The 18705-nt window shown below is 38.9% G+C and overlaps 1 pseudogene; it reads left to right on the top strand.

Moving 5' to 3' along the window:
* Positions 1 to 5541: 5541 nt before the first annotated feature.
* On the top strand, positions 5542 to 15558 carry LOC142611548 (G-type lectin S-receptor-like serine/threonine-protein kinase LECRK3; annotated as a pseudogene).
* The last annotated feature ends 3147 nt before the right edge of the window (positions 15559 to 18705 follow it).

Below are 18705 nucleotides of genomic sequence, written 5' to 3'. Positions count from 1 at the left end.
TGCATAGACTTGTGCCTATATATCTTCCCACTCTTTTGCTTATTGTTTTTGCTTAAAAGAGCTCACCAAATGTAAATCCCCAAATGAAAAGAGATATTGAGTTGCAAAAGCTTGTCCCACATACTAGTATTTGACTAGGAAAAAAGGAAAGTGACCTTTATAAAATGTATGATGCCCAAAAAGCCAAAGGCTACCACACAAATTGAAATATCAAAATTTCTGGCATCAATCTCACAATGAGATGTACTGATTCAAAAAGATCTAATGATATGATGTATATGGAGCCAAATGAAAAGCTTCATTTTTATGCTATCAAGTGTTGTGAGGGGTCATATATGCATATTTCTATAACTGAGATGGGTCACATTATCTAGTGCTTATTGTGTATGCCTTGGTTGAATTGATCATTGAAGCTTCACATTAGACTACGAACTATCTCATTTTTTATTTCCACACACATCACACAAGCATATGATCAATGAATGCCATATTCATTTGTGTGATTGTACTTGGATAAATGTGTTTTCACATGCTCACTCTTTGTTGATCAAACACAAAAAGCTTTTTGAGTTTTTTAGTTGTGTTTGGAAAGTATTTTGTTCTTTCAAAAATGTCAAAACCTTCAAAAACTATGTTGCCCTGTTTTGGCGACTCAGACGCGGGTTGATCCAGTCGCATGCCTCAGTCACGAGCTCATACAGAGATTTTTCACTACTCCCTGGCAGGTAAATGTCCCAGTCGCGAAAAATACTTAGAATATTTTTCAAAAAGTTTGGGTCTTTATGCTTTTCACGGCTCCGTGTGGTGACTTGTTCGCAGGTGGAAGGTCTAGTCGTGAGGGTACACAGAGATTTTCGCCGCTTACCTCACAACTTCCTCGCAGGTAGAACTTCCAGTCGCGAAAAGCACTTAAATAAATTTTTCAAAATGTTCATTTTAAGTGCTTTGGTGACTCGGTTTAGCGACTTGCACGCGACTTAACTCAGTCGCAAAAATCACATGTTTTTGCACAATAAAGCATTTTCTAGAAATGGTTTCAACACTTTTTCTTTTTCCATTGCATTTTGGGTTTTTGTGTCTTCTCTTCTCTCAAAATCATTGTGTTTGATTCTCCCACAAACTCCTCATATTCTTCCTCCCTTGTTCACCAATCTTCAAGAAAAGGTATGGTTTCCATTTCTGTCTCATTGTATTTCTCTTGTCTTGACCAAGTTTTCTTGGATTGGGTATTCATGTGGACTGGTGTATCCTTATTGAGTGCATATGGGTATTTGTTGATTCGATTCGTTTATCACATGGGTTGTGTTGGTTATGCATCGTTTCACTCTGTCTTTGGCTGTACATTTTCTCATAGTTCTCATACATTCTGTATCATGATTGTGACCCTAATCTCATTTTTTTGGGTTTTCCATAACATTCCTGTTTTTGGATCTAACTCTGAACTAATAGAGTTTGTGTGGTCTATGTTGCTTCTTGTTGTAACATGATGCAGTCTAACAATGTCTCCATTCAAAAGAGCGGCTGTGAAAGGAGGTAGCAGCAAAGGAAAAGAGCCTGTGATTGATGTTGATGATCTCTCACCAAAGCCAAAAAGGACCCGATTCCCTACAAGAGTGTATAATCCACACAAGTTTCGATCCTATGCTGCTTTTCAGACCTATGAGAACTACTTTAAAGATGTCACTCCATTGATTGCAAGAGTTGTTGACCAATCGTCTCTTCAGGACACCAAAATCCCTAAATGGTTGGCCACCAAGGATTGGAATTTTCTTCTCTCCAACCTTGAAGATGCATACGAGAATCTGGTGAAAGAGTTCTATGCCAATGCCATTATTGAGAAAGAGGAACTCAAATGCTGGGTTAGAGGAAAGATTTTCTTAGTAACTCCCACTTATCTGGCAGAAATTCTACACATCAACCGACCAATATTCACCAAGCCACCGGTGTATAATGAGTTGAATCCAGAGGAAGAGGTACTTCGGGATGCTCTTGGAAGAAACTTGGAATTCTCCAACTCTGGGAACTCAATCAGTGTTTCTTCTCTATCCCCAGAACTAAAAGTGCTTACAAGTATTATGTTCCACAATTTGTATCCTCTATCCAGCACCGGTTACATGAATCTAGGGAGGGCATTGTTCTTACATGATCTGATTACTGATGAAGAGATCGACATTTGTGCTCACATCTTTCATGTTCTGCGAAAAACTATTGCAAGAACTGACTCAAGGACATGCATTCCTTTTTATTGCCTCGTTTCAAGGATATTGAAACTCAAAGGCATTTATCCATCAGCTAATGAGTCTCTCTACACGAAGCCTAGTCCAATCAACATTCGTACACTCAATGCCAGCATTAGCCATAGTCGAAAGGGAATCAAGATAGAGGCTTCAACATCTCATAATTGTTCTCGCACCAGCTCCTCCTCCTATGATGAGAAGTTAGACAGCATTTTGGCATCCATCCATGACATAAGCACTAAGATGTCAGGACTGGTTTCTCTTCTACACCATCACACTCTTTGTTGTGATACGAAGTTCACTTCTCTCCAAAGCCAATTAGATCGAATTCAAAGGAAGCTAGAGGACGATGAGGACTATCTATTCCATGACAAAAAAGGGGAGATGATGCTGATAGGGGGAGAAAGCTGATAGGGGAAAAAGAGCTTGATCAAAGGGGGAGCATTGACATTTGACATGTTGACTTATTCTATCATACATCATACATCAAGACTTACTTTATGTATCTTAACTTTTTGCTGCTTTTCTTTATGCGTATTTGTACCCATATTGCTTTTGTAAGTTTTTAGGGTTTGATTTGTAGGCTTTTATGGTTTGTACCATGCTTAGGCAGCCTTTATGTTTTTGTACCTTTGCTTTGTAACTTTTGTACTTATTGGTTTGCTATGCACTGCTTTAAGTACATCACTCTTGTGCCCTTGTAGGATCTTGTTCCTAGATGCATATACTTCTTGTATTGTGCATTGGTTGAGTGTTGGACATGCAAATGATTCTTTGCATTTAAGCTTAATAGCTTGTATGTCCGAATGTTCATTCCAAATGCAAATGAGCATTGTGGTCACTATTTTATAGTGATTACGTGTATGGTCAAGCTTTGGTTTATCACTTTACTCCATTTTGTTTGATCGCATTGTGCTTGTCCCATATGCATTACAAGTTTTTTCTGCATGCAATGATCATATTATGTTATTGTGTTTCAGGAGACACTTGTTCTTATGATTCAAGAGCTTCACGGATTCTAGAGTTAGGTGTGAGTGAGTTTTGTTCAACTGTTCCCAACACACAAGTTAAGTCTAGAGTTTGTTTTAGGGTTTTGTCACGGAATAGCCAAAGGGGGAGATTGTAAGGTTGAAATTTATCAACCATTGTGTTGGCTTTATTCTGTGCCAATTTGCTTGTAATTCAGCACTTAGAAACCCTGTATTTAGGTGGGATTCATGTAAGGGTAGTGTGTGAGAGAGTGTGAAGAATTGCTCAAGAATGTGCAGCAAAGTAGGGACTTGCGACTGGATCTCGCGGGTGGCTCGCGGCTTGAAAGCTGCCAGATGATGCACACGAGTGAAGCGTGCTAAGAAGGTGAACAGTCACGCCAGCTGTAGCACTACAGGACAAAAGATCTAGTCTGGCCATTCTGTTTGCTCGCGACTTGAACTCGCGACTCAGTTAAGTCGCGAGGTCAAACTGGCAGCTAACCTTGTTTAGGAAAATCTGACTCTTCGCATTCCTTTCTCACCTTAGTATAAATACCCCTTATACCCACGAAATGTAGAGAGCTTCCAGAGAGAATTTTGAGAGAGAAACCCTAGAGAAAAACAAGATTGACTCATCCACAATCTTCATATAGAGACTCTTCAAATTCCTCTACTCTCTTCCTCTCCATTGTTATATCCTTCAAAGGTACACTACCAAAACCTTTTCTCACCATACCCATATCTGTGAGAAGGTTGTTTGGTGCTTTGGGAAGCAGTTAAGAAGGGACCAATTTCATATTGGTTGATGCTATGGGCTGTAGCGGACTCCGGTAAGCTAAATAAGAAATAGGTTCAGCGCAACCTTGTTGGAGTAGGAGCTTGGAGGGCTTAGGTACATTGGGTAGATTAGGCTTGGAGGGTTTTCTATTGTCCATGTATCCCAACTACATTCTTTAGTGGATTATTGACCGCTTGGAGGGCGGCAGAGAGGTTTTACACTGAGGACTTCGGTTTCCTTTTCGATAACACATCGCTGTGTTGTCCGTATGTTTGCATCTCTCTTCCCTTAATCTTTGCCATTTAATTTCTGCTATGGATGTGATTTTATTTGGTTTAGATTGTGTTATCAATTCTGTTTTAGCTTGTCTACATTTTCCGCACGTACATTGTTTGTTTATAAGCTTAGATTGGTAATTTATTTTTTGGGGCTTTAAACGTTCAAGGGTGTTTTTACACCTTTTTGAACTTTCAAATACATACACAAATCAATCAGAAATTTGAATTTTGAATTGACTGCTTCATTCCCACAAATTCCTCTACCAATAAGTCCGTGATTTTGTCCTATAATTATTAATTAATCAATGTATTGATTTGGTCTTCAATAATAAGGAAAGTCTCCAATTGCTACATCCCCTTAATGAAATGTTGCAACAAGAAAATATTGATTTTCTTTTTCTTTTTTCTTTTTTTGGGTGTGGAAGTATAACTTCCAAATTTATTTGCATTTCACTTTTGGAGTAAAAGTAAAGAGGATCAAGAATCGACAAGGCTGGAATGAACAATGGCTCCTATGTTCATGATAATTAAAGAATCCAGTAAATAAAAACCTAAAAATTGTGATTAGAACAGGAAAAAAAAAATTAAGACTATTTCTTAAAATGTGAAATAAAGGATATGTTAGGAGCAAGAAAAAAAAAATCTAAAAATTGGTGGAGTGGTGTGAGTTTAGTGTACTTATGTGTCTTGTAATTGCAAGCATGTGTGATATTTTGGAGTTTAGGTCTAGTAAATTACAATGCAGAAGCGATGACAATGTTGAATCTGAAATGTTGGTGGGGGTAGGCTTAAGTATCATTATCATGACAGCAGTGTTGCTAGAGGCTGACTCTGAAATTAAATCGACCGTCTTGCTGGGGTTAAACCTTATAGTCCTATGGAAGACTCATAATTCATTGGCAGACTTAGTGTATAGACTTTGAATATGCACATGCATGCACAGACTTTTCAGTCTACAAAGAAAGGGACTTAAGTGCTCATCCCAAAAAAATAGGAGACTTTTATGAATTATTCTCTCTCTACTATGCAGATTTTTTTGAATATATACTAGGGGTGACTATTCAATTCACAGAAAGATAATTACTCTAGTGTAGGATTCTCTTTCACTCTTCCATTCCAAACAGTCCAATTTGTTTTTTACTCTTTACGACACCAAAGTCTTTGAGATAGCTTTATTGACTATATTTGGAGGTGGATTGAATTATTAATTCTTAAACATTATTGTTCATTTTCCATTTGAAACCAGAGTGAAAGGAAACTAGATAGAGAAATTGCTAATGGCAACGATCTTGCTTTTTCTTCTTCTCCCAGCAATTTTCACTGCAGTAGCTCAACAAGGAGAATCCATTGTTAAAATAGGCTCTTTTTTAACGCCTACCACCAATTCTTCATGGTTGTCACGCTCTGGTCTATATGCCTTTGGCTTCTACAAACAAGCCAATGGCTATGATGTTGGAGTTTTTCTTGCTGGGATTCCTGAAAAGACAGTGGTCTGGATAGCCAACCGAGACGATCCTCCAGTTCTCGCTAATGCTACAATGAATTTCACTACTGATGGTACACTCATCATGCAATCAGCACAAGGCAAAAAGATGTTCATTGCCAATCCTCCTGAACCTGCGACATCAGCATCAATGCTTGATTCAGGAAACTTTGTTCTCCATAATTCTGATAAGAAGATTATATGGCAGAGTTTTGATTACCCAACCAATACCATCTTACAGGGTCAGTGTCTCTCAGCTGGAACAAGTTTGCATTCGAGTGTTTCAGAATTTGACCAATCGACAGGAATTTTTCAACTAGTTATGCAGACAGATGGAAACCTCGGGCAGTACCCATTACTATTGGAATTAAAGGCTGAATATGCTTATTGGAGTTCGAATACAAATGGACAAGGCAATAACGTGTCACTATGTCTTGATGATGATGGCCATCTCTACCTACTCAATTCCACTGGTACATACCTATCAAATTTGACTCAAGGCGGATATCCAAGAAACAATACAGTTCGTCTTATGAGAATTGATGTTGATGGGATCTTCAGGCTATAGTCACACAATTTGGAAAAGAATGGGAATTGGCTTCTCAATTGGTCATCTTCTGATAATAAGTGTGACCCTAAGGGCCTGTGTGGCCTCAATGGGTTTTGCACTACTATTGATCGAGAATCTAACTGCTTATGTCTTCCTGGATTTGCAAGAGTCCACCAGGGGAATCGGAGCTCAGGCTGTGAAAGGAATTTCACTGCAGAAAGTTGTGAAAGCAGAGATGGAAGTGTTAAATATACCATGGTAGTAGTATCTAATACTGTTTGGGAGGATAGTTCTTTTTCCATTTTGTCATTATTAAGCAATGAGAATTGCCAAGCAGCATGTTTAGAGGATTGTAATTGTGAAGCCGCTACGTACAAAGATGGGACGTGTCGAAAGCAAAAGCTTCCGTTGAGATTTGGAAAAGTGACAAGTGATACAAACATGGCATTCATCAAGGTAGGTGTGTCTACAACCAGCATAAATAAAATTGTGCCCATAGGACAAGAAAAAAAGTCCCGAAAGGGTATATTGATTATAGGCATCTCACTTGCTGCTTTCGGACTCATAATGTCATTGATTTCTGGAATTGCAATTTATAAAAATCGTGTATGGGCATATAAAAGGCTCTCTAATGGTAAAAATGTTGGCTTCAGGATGGATGTTTCCCCACAATCATTTACTTTGATAGGCCAAAAACGTATTGACCCCTTGTGGTGGATTAAGTTAATTAATTAGCCAAGTTATTAATTAATCAAATTAACATGAAAACGCATGGTAGCATAAACAAATTACCAATAAACTAAAGTGCAGCGAAAAACAAATTGACACGGTGATTTGTTTACGAATGGGGAAAACCTACACAGCAAAAACCCCACCGGGTGAATTTAAGGTCACCACTCCCGAAATTCCACTATTATCATAACAAGTGGTTACAAGTAAAGGAATCCCAAGTACCTTACCAACCTACAGTTGAACCCTTACTCCAATACCCAATTGGACTTGTTTTGTAGTGACAATTTCTCCTTTCAATGCACGGCTCCCAAGTACGTGACTAACCAATTGCGCGGATCCCAGTACGCGACTTCAATTACCAACTAGAGAAGATTGTTGGCTGCAAAGTTCTTCAATTCATCCACACGATGAAGATCAAGAAGATGCTTGGTTACAAAACCCTACAATGCAAAGACACAGCAACTTCTTCACAAGAGATATGAACTAGGGCAAGAACTTTGTCTCAAGTCACAATTTGGATGAACAAGGATTTATCAATGCTTGTGCAACTTGCCACACTTTGACGGCCCTTAAAATAATCCTTTTATATGTCTAGAGTTAGGAGAAAAGAAGGCCCAAAGACACATCCATGGATTGGAATCAAAACAGAACTCAGAATCTGTTTTTCTTAATCCTTGATAGATAGAGGTATCGAGATGCTATTGAGCAGTTGTCGAGCATGGGGCTGGAACAGCTCTTTAAACCTCGACACATGCTAGCTGTCGAGCTTTAATGAACTTACACTATTCAGCTTGATTCTTGGACAGACTTGATGACTTCAACACTTAATCTTGAAACTCAGTTTCTTGAAACATTAAACACATCCTAATTCTACCCAATTACAAGTAAAGTGCGTTTTGTCAAAAGATTAGCCAATTACATAAAAGAATGACATATGTTCTAAACAGGTGAAACACATATGTCCTAACAATCTCCCCCTTTGGCAATCTGTAACAAAACCACAACAAACAAATGAACATATGAGAGAAGTCATAAATCACTCAACTCATACTCACTTGTTGAATACAATAAAATCTATCCTAATACAAACTCTTGAAAAATTTTGCAAGAAGAGAGTTTATGACAAGTAGACTTTGACAACCTGTATTTCTGAAACACTTTAAACAAAACTCATCGAGGCATCTTAGTGTGAAACAAAAATAATAGATTGCATACAAATAGAGAATCATGTGTATAAAGAGAGAAAAGAAACAACACATGTAGAGATAGGTGAAAGAAACACACATCATCACATATATAACAAAGATAAGCACAATGTATGTAATAATGGTCACAAGACTTAGGTACAAGAAGAAAATGTATCTAAAGTGGAGAAAAGAAAAAGATACAAGTAATCCTTACTACATCCCTCAACACTCCCCCTATCAAAAATGTCCCTATATAAGCTCTCCCCCTAAGTATGACTACTCTCATAGCCCAAAACTACTCCTATTTTTTGTCACGAGTGACAAAGGGTAGAGTGTCAAGTAGACATCTCATCGGTAGAGATCTCCATCACCATCATCCAAAGCATCATCGTCATCACCATCAGCCTCAGACTCAGAACCCACAGGAGGTGGTAGAGGAGAAACCTCAGGAGCAAAGCGACCCATGATCGCTTGTCACCGAGCAATGCGACCAACATGAACATTCACCTGATACAACTCTGTAGAGAGTATATCTAGGCGAGCATCCATGCGCTGAAGCTGCGCCATGATGTCTCCTAGTGACATCGCTCGTAGATGAGAAGGGAGTGGATGAGACACGAGCATGGAGCGGAACGAGAGGAAGGAGCTGCTGAACCTGTTTGTCACGACCTAAACTGTGCCTCACTACGTTTTACGATAGTGGCGTCTATGGTAACCATGACATGAAAAGGGTCAGAGACAGGAAAAGGAATGGAAAAATGGCGTAAAATCCTCGTGATAGCGGAAGGAAAGATGAGCTTATCACGGGTATCCGTATCCTTATACACATCTATGATAGAAAAGATAAAATGTGAAGGAAAGTCAATAGCGAGATCCTCAAGAAGAGACAACAGAAAACGAGCACGAGGCTCTGTGATAGAGTTGTAATGAGAGAGAGGATAAAACACAAAAGTCATCACCATGTTTAAGAAACGAGGACCTTTAGCAGAAGGTCGACATAACGTAAACTGGTGCTCACCCCAATCAAAAGAGCGCTCACAAAAAGCAGAAATCATCTCGTCTTTGGACACAGTCCATAGATGCTCACAACCGGGGTAGTTAGGATACGTAACCCTCGGTACCTGAAGCACATCGAATACCAACTCCGGTGTGACAACAATGCGCGTACCTCGAACGCGAGTGTGAAAGAGAGGTACTGAAGAATCAAATCCATGCATGTTGGAGTAGAACTTCTGGATTAGCACGGAAGGACAAGTGACCGGGACGTCACACAGTGACTCCCATTCCCGTTTGTGAAAGACATCGGGAAGGTCGGTGTCGGTGAAGTTTGCCAGTACAACTTGGCGTTCTGAATGAACACCTCATTTAGAGAAGTTCTCTGAGAAGTCCTAATGGGCTTTCTCATCACGGAACCAAACAGAAAGAGGAACAGGATCAGAAGATGAGGAAGCCCTAAAACGAAGAGGGTTCTGGGTCAGAATAGACTTACGTTTTGGTGCCATAGACACTACTAACGTAAACAGACAGAGAGGAGGGGAGAAAGAAACACTCAGAAAAGTCCCAAGAACAATTCAAATATAACAAGTATATTGAAAAGAGAATGTATGCATGGGGAATGCATGAACATGGGACATGCAATATGAAAAACATCATGGGCTCAGTCCAATCCAATCCTACCAGCACACAAACATATTGCACACATCTAAATGCATGAGAAGACAGATAGAATGCTAATGTGATGCAATGTATGGAGTTTTTAAGATCAAATCTACAAAACCCATCCTAAAAATTTCAACAAAAACTCATCAATTTTGAAAAACCCCAAATTTTTTCAAAAACCCCAAAACCTAGGTTTCAAAACATGAAATGCATGAGAATGAGGGAAAAGAAGCCTACCAAGTGAAGAAAAACTTGAAGAAGCTTGAAGAAACCTTGAGAAAAGGATTTGGAGTGAGAGAGAGGGGTTTGGAAGATGAAAAGAAAAATCTATCGAGAGAAAGATCGAGAGAAATGAGAAACGGATCGCACAAAACCTTTAAATAGAGGTTCAGTAAATCCCGATAGATACAGGTATTGAGAGGTGTCGAGACATCTGTCGAGGTAGGTGTTGAGAAATACAACACCGATAGATACAGCTATCGAGAAGGTGTCGAGGAACAAGACAGGACACGAGAATAGATGCTCAATCGATCCATTAGGTGTCGAGAAGCTATCGAGAGGACAGGAGGTTTCTCAATCGATCCAGAAGGTGTCGAGACGCAATCGAGATTGCGATAAGAAAAAGCTGAGAAGCTCGACAGACAGCTAGGTGTCAAGGAGGTGTCGAGGAGGTATCGAGGAGGTGTCGAGCCAACTTTTCAAAACAGTTTTTCGAGAAGGGAAAAACACAAACATGAATGCAATCACACATGCAACTCAACAAATGATCCAATCAACATATTAGACTCTCAAAATCATCTCTCAACAACAATTTTAAGCATAGAGATATCAAAATACACACTCACACACTAAACAAGTCTAACTGATTTTATATTTCAAAAACAAGTCAAGACAGTTTAGTGAGCATACATCAACACATGTAAACCTTGTGATGGCCAAATCACATTATACCTGCGCATGTATCAAAAATAGCAAAGAATATTGCATGTTGTGTGTGAAAACATCGCAAGATTGCATAAGTATCTCTAAGATATGACGATTTGAGATATGAGAAAATCACTTTAACTCACACACAATCATAACTGTTTGATGGGGACTATCACCTTTGAGGTACATCCTATAACTCCCACATCTCCTAGAAAACACATTTGCAATCATATTTAAAGCATTTTTGATCTTTTTGCTTTTATTTTCTTTGCATATTTCCTTTTTATTAAGCAAACCATGTATGGGTATATAAAAGAGAGAAAAGAAATACACAATTATGTTAAGCTTTTGACATTGCATTTTTGCTATGCCGAAGCATACAGATGTCATTAACATTGCACTTTTGCTATGCTGAAGCATACAGATGTCATATCATGATTGGCGGGTAACAGTGATGAGATGGTTATTTATGCCTTTCTCTTAGGATTTTCTAGTCCTACCCGTCAAAAAGAATGATACGAGTGTTAAGTACAAGAGATCACTTAACCTAACTCATCACAAACTAAAAGCCACAAAGCTCACTTGCTTAGCTGTGCTTAGAGATGCTCATCTAAGGTACAAGAGATAAAAAGTTTAGAAAATTCTGTTTCAATGGCCATTTTAAGGTTCACAGGAACCGATGTACACATACACACATTTTTTTTGTATTTTTCAATTTATTTTATTTTATTTTGAAAACAAAATAAAGCAAAATTGAAAACAAGCAAACAAAAACATGTTAAACAAATCAAAACAATGCATAAAACTAGACTGATTCAAAACAGTAAAGCAAAACACACAAGTAATGCAAAAACAAAAACAAGAAGGGGAGGGAAAAAAAATGAATAAATCACTTGGAACTCTTTTCCTTCCACACCTTGGAAGAACCTTTCCTTTTTGCAAACCCTTGAACCGGTGAAGAGGGGGAAGGATTGAAACCATTCAAGTTCGAAAAGAACATGAGGGCTTTGAGAAGATCTCCAAAAGGAGAAAGAGAGGTTTGAAGTTGATTCTGGTTCCCAGATGCTATCCACTTATAGCAATATGGTCGAGTATGACCGGCAATACCACAATGATGACAGAGATGCTGCTTTTTCTGTTTAGGCTTTTGAGAGTTAGCCTTCTTAGCCCTAGGGTTTTTAGTTTCCTTCTTCTCAGGCTTAGGTGGTGCTCCTAAGATGGATTTACCCTTGTCTAGGTTCTCACTTACTAATTCAGTTTTAACATCATTGTTCTCAATTTTAATGTTATTAGCAGGAGGAACAAAAACAGTAGTACTAGCAGAAGCAATATTAGAGGAAGAGAATTCATACCTTAAACCGGTTCGATCAGAAGCAGATTTTTGAATGCTGAGCATCTCATCCAGCTTTGCACTTGATGTCCTCTCCAATTGAGCTCTAACTTGAAACAGCTCCGCTTCAAGCTTCTTGGTCTTCTCAGCCAAGAAATTGTTCTCGAATCTCAATGCCCCAATAATCTGATAAGCTTCATCAAACTTAGTGGAAAGCTTTTCACGATCAAGTTCCACATCACTGAGCTTCTTGGTGCCTAGCCTATAGAGTTTCTCATGCTTCTCAGAAAGCTTTTACAGTTTCTCATAGGCTGTATGGATATCATCTTGATCATCCATCTTTTCAAACTTGGATTCCACCAATTCCTCTTCTTCATCCACATCTTCAATAATCCCTTTAGTAGGATTGACAGTGGCAGTGAAGGCATTCAAAATTCCGTCATCCTCATTGTCAGAATCATCTTCAAGCTTAGTGTCGCTCAAAGTAGCAGCTAGTGCCTTGCTTTTCCCAATGCTCTTGAGATATGTGGGACACTCTTATTTCATGTGGCCGAAGCCTTGACACCCGAAACACTTAGGTCCTGCTGGAATAGTGTACTAACTACCATCCCTAGCATCCTTCTTCCCTTTATCTTGGCTCTTGAACTGAGAAGAGTTAGATTGCCTACGGTCCTTGCCGAAGCCTTTTCCATTGGCATTTTTCATGAATTTCTTGAATTGCCTGGTGATGTAGGACTTCATCTTAGAGTCTTCATCTTCTGATGACTCATCTGTTTCACTGCTCTTGGCCTTCAATGCCATGCTCTTGCCTTTGCCCGACTTGCCAATTCTTGTCAACCCTAGCTCATAGGTTTACAAATTGCCAACCAGCTCAGTTAGAGGAATCTTGTCGATATCCTTTGATTCCTCTATTGCTGTGATCTTGGCATGGAATCTCTCGGGCAGAGATTTGAGCACTTTTCTCACAATCTTGGGTTCAGGAATGGTTTTCCCAAAATTGAAAGCTGAGTTCACTATGTCCTTGAGCTTGGCATAGAACTCATCAAATGACTTATCCTCCTCCATCTTAATTTCTTTGAAGCTTGTAGTGAGCCTCTGTAGCTTCGAATCTTTGACAGCCTTTGTTCCCTCATAGGTTGTCTGGAGGATGGTCCATGCTTCCTTAGCAGCTTCAATGGAGGATATCTTCTTGAACTCCTCATTAGTGACCGCATTGAATAAGGCATTCAATGTTCTGCTGTTGAAGTTTTCGACCTTGATCTTAGCTTCATCCCAATCGGCCGGCGCTTCTTTAGGCTTGGTCCAGCCTATCTCTACCACTTGCCACACCTTCTCATCTAGAGACTGCAAGAAAGCTCTCATGCGTACTTTCCAGTATGCATAGTTAGTACCATTAAACAATGGAGGTATAATAAAAGACTGACCTCTATCCATGACAAACAGGGGTCAATGGATCACACATAAAGATTAAACCTTAATCAGAGTGTGCCTGCTCTGATGCCACTTGATAGACCAAAAACGTATTGACTCCTTGTGATGGATTAAGTTGATTAATTAACCAAGGTATTAATTAATCAAATTAATATGCAAACACGTGGTAGCACAAACAAATCACCAATAAACTAAATCGCAGTGAAAAACAAATTGACACGGTGATTTGTTTACGAATGGGGAAAACCTACAGAGCAAAAACCCCACCAGGTGAATTTAAGGTCACCACTCCCGCAAATTCCATTATTATCACAACAAGCGGTTACAAGTAAAGGAATCCCAAGTACCTTACCAACCTACAGTTGAACCCTTACCCCAATACCCAATTGGACTTGTTCTGTAGTGATAATTTCTCCTTTCAATTCAAGGCTCCCAAGTACGTGACTAACCAATTTCGCGGATCCCAGTACGCGACTTCAATCACCAACTAGAGAAGATTGTTGGCTACAAAGTTCTTCAATTCATCCACACGATGAAGATCAAGAAGATGCTTGGTTACAAAACCCTACAGTGCAAAGACACAGCAACTTCTTCATAAGAGATATGAACTAGGGCAAGAACTTTGTCTCAAGTCACAATTTGCATGAACAAGAATTTCTCAATGCTTGTGCAACTTGCCACACTTTGACGGCCCTTAAAGTAATCATCTTATATGTCTAGGGTTAGGAGAAAAGAAGGCCCAAAGACACATCCATGGGTTGGAATTAAAACAGAACTTAGAATATGTTTTTCTTAATCCTCGACAGATAGAGGTTTCGAGATGCTGTCGAGCAGCTATCAAGTCATGGGGCTGGAACAACTCTTTAAACCTCGACACATGCTAGTTATCGAGCTAGCTATCGAGCTTTAATGAACTTGCACTATTCATCTTGATTCTTGGACAGACTTGATGACTTCAACACTTAATCTTGAAACTCAGTTTCTTGAAGCATTAAACACATCCTAATTCTACCAAATTACAAGTAAAGTGTGTTTTGTTAAAGGATTAGCCAATTGCATAAAAGAATGACATATGTTCTAAACAGGTGAAACACATATGTCCTAACATACTTATTCAGATCTTGAGAACATGACAAATAGTTTCAAGGAAGAGCTGGGTAAAGGATCATTCAGGACCGTTTACAAGGGAACAAAATTGAATGGTCAAAAGCTTATAGCTGCCAAAAGATTAGACAAAGTGTTGGTTGAAGGGGAAAAAGAGTTTCAATCAGAGATGAAAGCTATTGGAAGAACACACCACAAGAACCTTGTCCATTTACTTGGCTATTGCCATGATGGAGAGCATAGGCTTTTGGTATATGAGTTCATAAGCAATGGGTCACTTGCAGATATACTTTTCACACCTGAAAAACAACTCTGTTGGGATAAAAGAATAGAAATTGCTCACAACATAGTGAAAGGAATTCTTTATCTTCATGAAGAGTGTGGGTCACAGATCATTCATTGTGACATAAAGTCTCAAAACATACTCATGGATAAACATGGGTGGCAAAAATCTCAAACTTTGGATTGGCAAAGTTGTTAAAGCCAAATCAAACCAATACCTTTACTAGCATTCGGGGGACAAAGGGCTATGTTGCACCAGAGTGGCATCGAAACAAACTAGTGACAGTCAAAGCAGATGTATATAGCTTTGAAATTGTGTTGTTGGAGCTTATATGTTGTAGAAAGAGTCTTGACTGGGATCGTCCTGAAGAAGAGGCCATTCTTGAGGAATGGACAAACCATTGCTTTGAGGCTCATGAGCTAGGAAAACTGGTGGGTGATGAGGAGGTTGACAAAAGACAATTGGAGAGAATGGTTAAAGTAGGACTCTGGTGTGTTCTTGATGAGCTATCACTTCACCCTTCAATGAGGAAGGTTCTGCTAATGCTAGAAGGGACTGTAGATATCCCAATCCCTCCAAGTTCGACTTGTTTTCTTAGTAAGGTCTAAAATGTGTTTGTATTTTTTTCGCAGTAAATGTTTTTATGCAATTTGAGTGCAGATATGTCCTCCCACATTATATGGGGATATGTCAGTATTCAGATTGCCCAAATAGGCAATGGAAAAATGTGTTTGTACTTTTATCCACTTCAAAACCCAAATATTTCTGCAACAATATTGTTAAGTTTCTTCAGTGCTACACTCCCATTTGCTTGATGGCCCTCATTTGTGGGGCTCAAACTTCAGTTTATTTCGGCACATTTCCATTGAGAGAAGATGAAATCAAATGTTTTAATTCTGCACACTTCCATTGACCCCATGTTTTGTTCAAGGAAGATGCCAGACTATGCTACTGAACCACAAATCTATATGTTATCACTTAAGACATTTGCACTCTCTTTTTGTTGTTGTTGTTGTTAAGGACTACTTTGCATATTAGAAGCAACTAGCTTGATATAAGGATGATTCACTCAACTTAATTTCCACCATCCTATACCTCGTAAAGAAGGACCTCCAAACATCAATCTTGACACTTTGATTAGTCCTTTCTCTTCCCTCCTCTGCTATGATGTTTCATTGTCCTCAGAATATGTGAAGCATAGATGACCACAGCTTCATCTTTTCTTTTCTTTTCTTTTTCTTTTTCTTTTTTAATTTCAAGTAGTACTTCCTTAATATTAATCATATCTAATAATAAAACTGATTAGTACAATGATGGCATCTGATATTTGATGATTAATATTCACCGCTAAAACAATAGTCATCTCTAGAGCTTTTTTTAAATCAATTAGACAATTCTTAATACAATAACCATATGGCAATTCTTTGTCGTTTTTGTGTTGTTTGGAAATATGGGAATATCGCGCAGTTTCGTCTAGACAAACGTGTCGTTTCTTAACTTTTTTACCTTCAACACTGTCGTTTCGTTTTCTTTGCCAAAAAAATTAAAATAAAAGGGATGGTGCAAAAAAAATAAGAAGAATGAAACTAGAAGTGGGTGAGCAAAATGTTATTGGAGCCGACCCAACCGACCGGCACTAACGACACCGTCCCGACACCAGCGTCGACCGACTGAGCCGAGGACGGCGTTTGGAGGGCAAACCCTATTCCGATGCCAGTGCGGTGCAGTCACTGGACTGAGAAATCCGAAACCGCTAAGCCGAACCGAATTGAACCAGGTTCTGATTTTTATTTATTTTTTATTTTTATAGTAAAACGTTGTCGTATGGTATGGGTGTTATTAAAAAAAAAAAAAAAAATCAAAACAGTGTGTTTTAGGCTAGGTTTTCAGAGTCTTCTCAGGGTATAAATTCAATCTTTTCTCTCAGAAATCAGAATCGTTTAAAACTCTCTCTCGCTCTCGCCTCTCACCTCTCGCCTGACGCAGCTCTCGTCGTCGCCTGAGCTCTCAACGTCGCCTAATGCAACAACGCCTCGCCATCGCTCACCAGTCACGGCAAAACAACAGTAAGCCTCTCGGGTTGGATAGGTATTTCATATTTGTCTTCATGTTGGATAGGTGTTTCAGTGTTTGTCTTCATGTTGGTCCTGTTGGATACTGGATAGGTGTTTGTCTTCGTCTATGTAGCACGGGTGCGTTTCCAGATTCGGATGCGGGTGCGGGATTCAGCAATTTTGGAAAAAGTAAGGTGCGGGTGCGGCAGGGTGCGGCGATTAAAAAATTATTAAAAATATTTTTATTTATATTTTCTATATATTTTTACTATTAAATTTTTAAAAAAAATACATTAGATTCACAAAACAAATAAAAAAGAAAGCAGAAAACACAAAACGAAACAAAAAACAAAAAGAAATGTCCTGCACTCTCACCTAATCATGCCAGGTATCAACAATATCAGATAAAATGACCAAAACAACCACATAACTTTAGGTGCAACTAAGGGGTCCAATAGAATACAAAACGAAGGGCATTTTGGGTAGTCAAAGTTTATATTAAAACTCAGACTTAGAGTAGCAGTTCGGCCAGTTCCCATAAAAAAAAAAAACAGAGTAGCAGACCCGTACGTTGGTCCTTGAATGGCTATCTCTTCTCTTGTGCGTTTCAACTCAAAGGTAAGGCTTAGGTTTCAGTTTTTGGACAACAAATGCTTTAGTTTCAGGTTTTTTTCTGGTGCAATGCATGATCCAAGGCCGATTTCGACCGTTTTGGTCAGTTTCGGCCATCGGCTGATACATTCTGATTCGGCCGATACGACTTGATTCTAGCCAAATCAGCGAGAGTCGAAGCCAATTTGGCGTGAATCGAAGTCGAGCCGGCGCGAATCTAAAAAAAAAAAAAAAAAACTGAGACGCGGCACCAACGCGCGGGCAGCAGTGTTGCTCGTGCGTCGCCGCGTCGGACGCGGGTGCGACACCCATTTTGCCGCACCCGTGCTTCATAGGTCTTCGTGTTGGATACTGGATAGGTGTTTGTGTTCATGTTTTCACTTTTCAGTTTTGTTTTCCTGTTCATTTGTTTTTTGTTTAGGAAAGCATGAATGTCTTCGTGTTTGATTAAGGTTGTGATTTTTATATAAAAATTTAAATTGAATACTTCAAAATTGAGAATGGGCCTTGTTATTATGCTGTTGTGAGCTCTTTGCCAAATGGGTGGGCCTGCCTAACTCATATATAACATTAACATGCTGTTCAGATTAGAAAAGATTTATTGTATACTATTTATGCAGTGCTTCTACTATTTGGGCCTCCTTTTGCAACTGGATTTGGCCCATTTTTTGCACGGCTTTTGGATCATTACTGTTTGTGTTTGAGTGAACAGATCTTTTTTATAAAGTTTCTGTTGAACATTTTTTTTTATTAAAAAAAAAAAAGCAGATTGTTAATAGGTCGAAAAAATGGTAACAAATTATTACAAGAACTCTAATCGGTATGCATCGGTTTTAATTATTAAAAAACCGATTCCTATCGGTTCGATCGGTTCGGTATCAAATTTGAAAAAAAAAAATGAGCCGATCTGTGCACATCCTTCTAGAACTGGGAGTGGGATGATTGCAAGCCAACTAAAACTTGAAGAAAAAGGTTGTCTTGTCTATTGGGAGAAACTGTAAGTTCTTGAAAAATCTCTGAGGCTCTAAGCTCTTAATATTCATTATTTCCTGTCTTTGATTGACATGAGCTCTTCATGTACTTTTTATT

Source organism: Castanea sativa, chromosome 10 (genome assembly GCF_040712315.1).
Source record: "Castanea sativa cultivar Marrone di Chiusa Pesio chromosome 10, ASM4071231v1".
NCBI lineage: Eukaryota > Viridiplantae > Streptophyta > Magnoliopsida > Fagales > Fagaceae > Castanea > Castanea sativa.
This window is presented reverse-complemented; position numbering and strand designations above follow the sequence as displayed.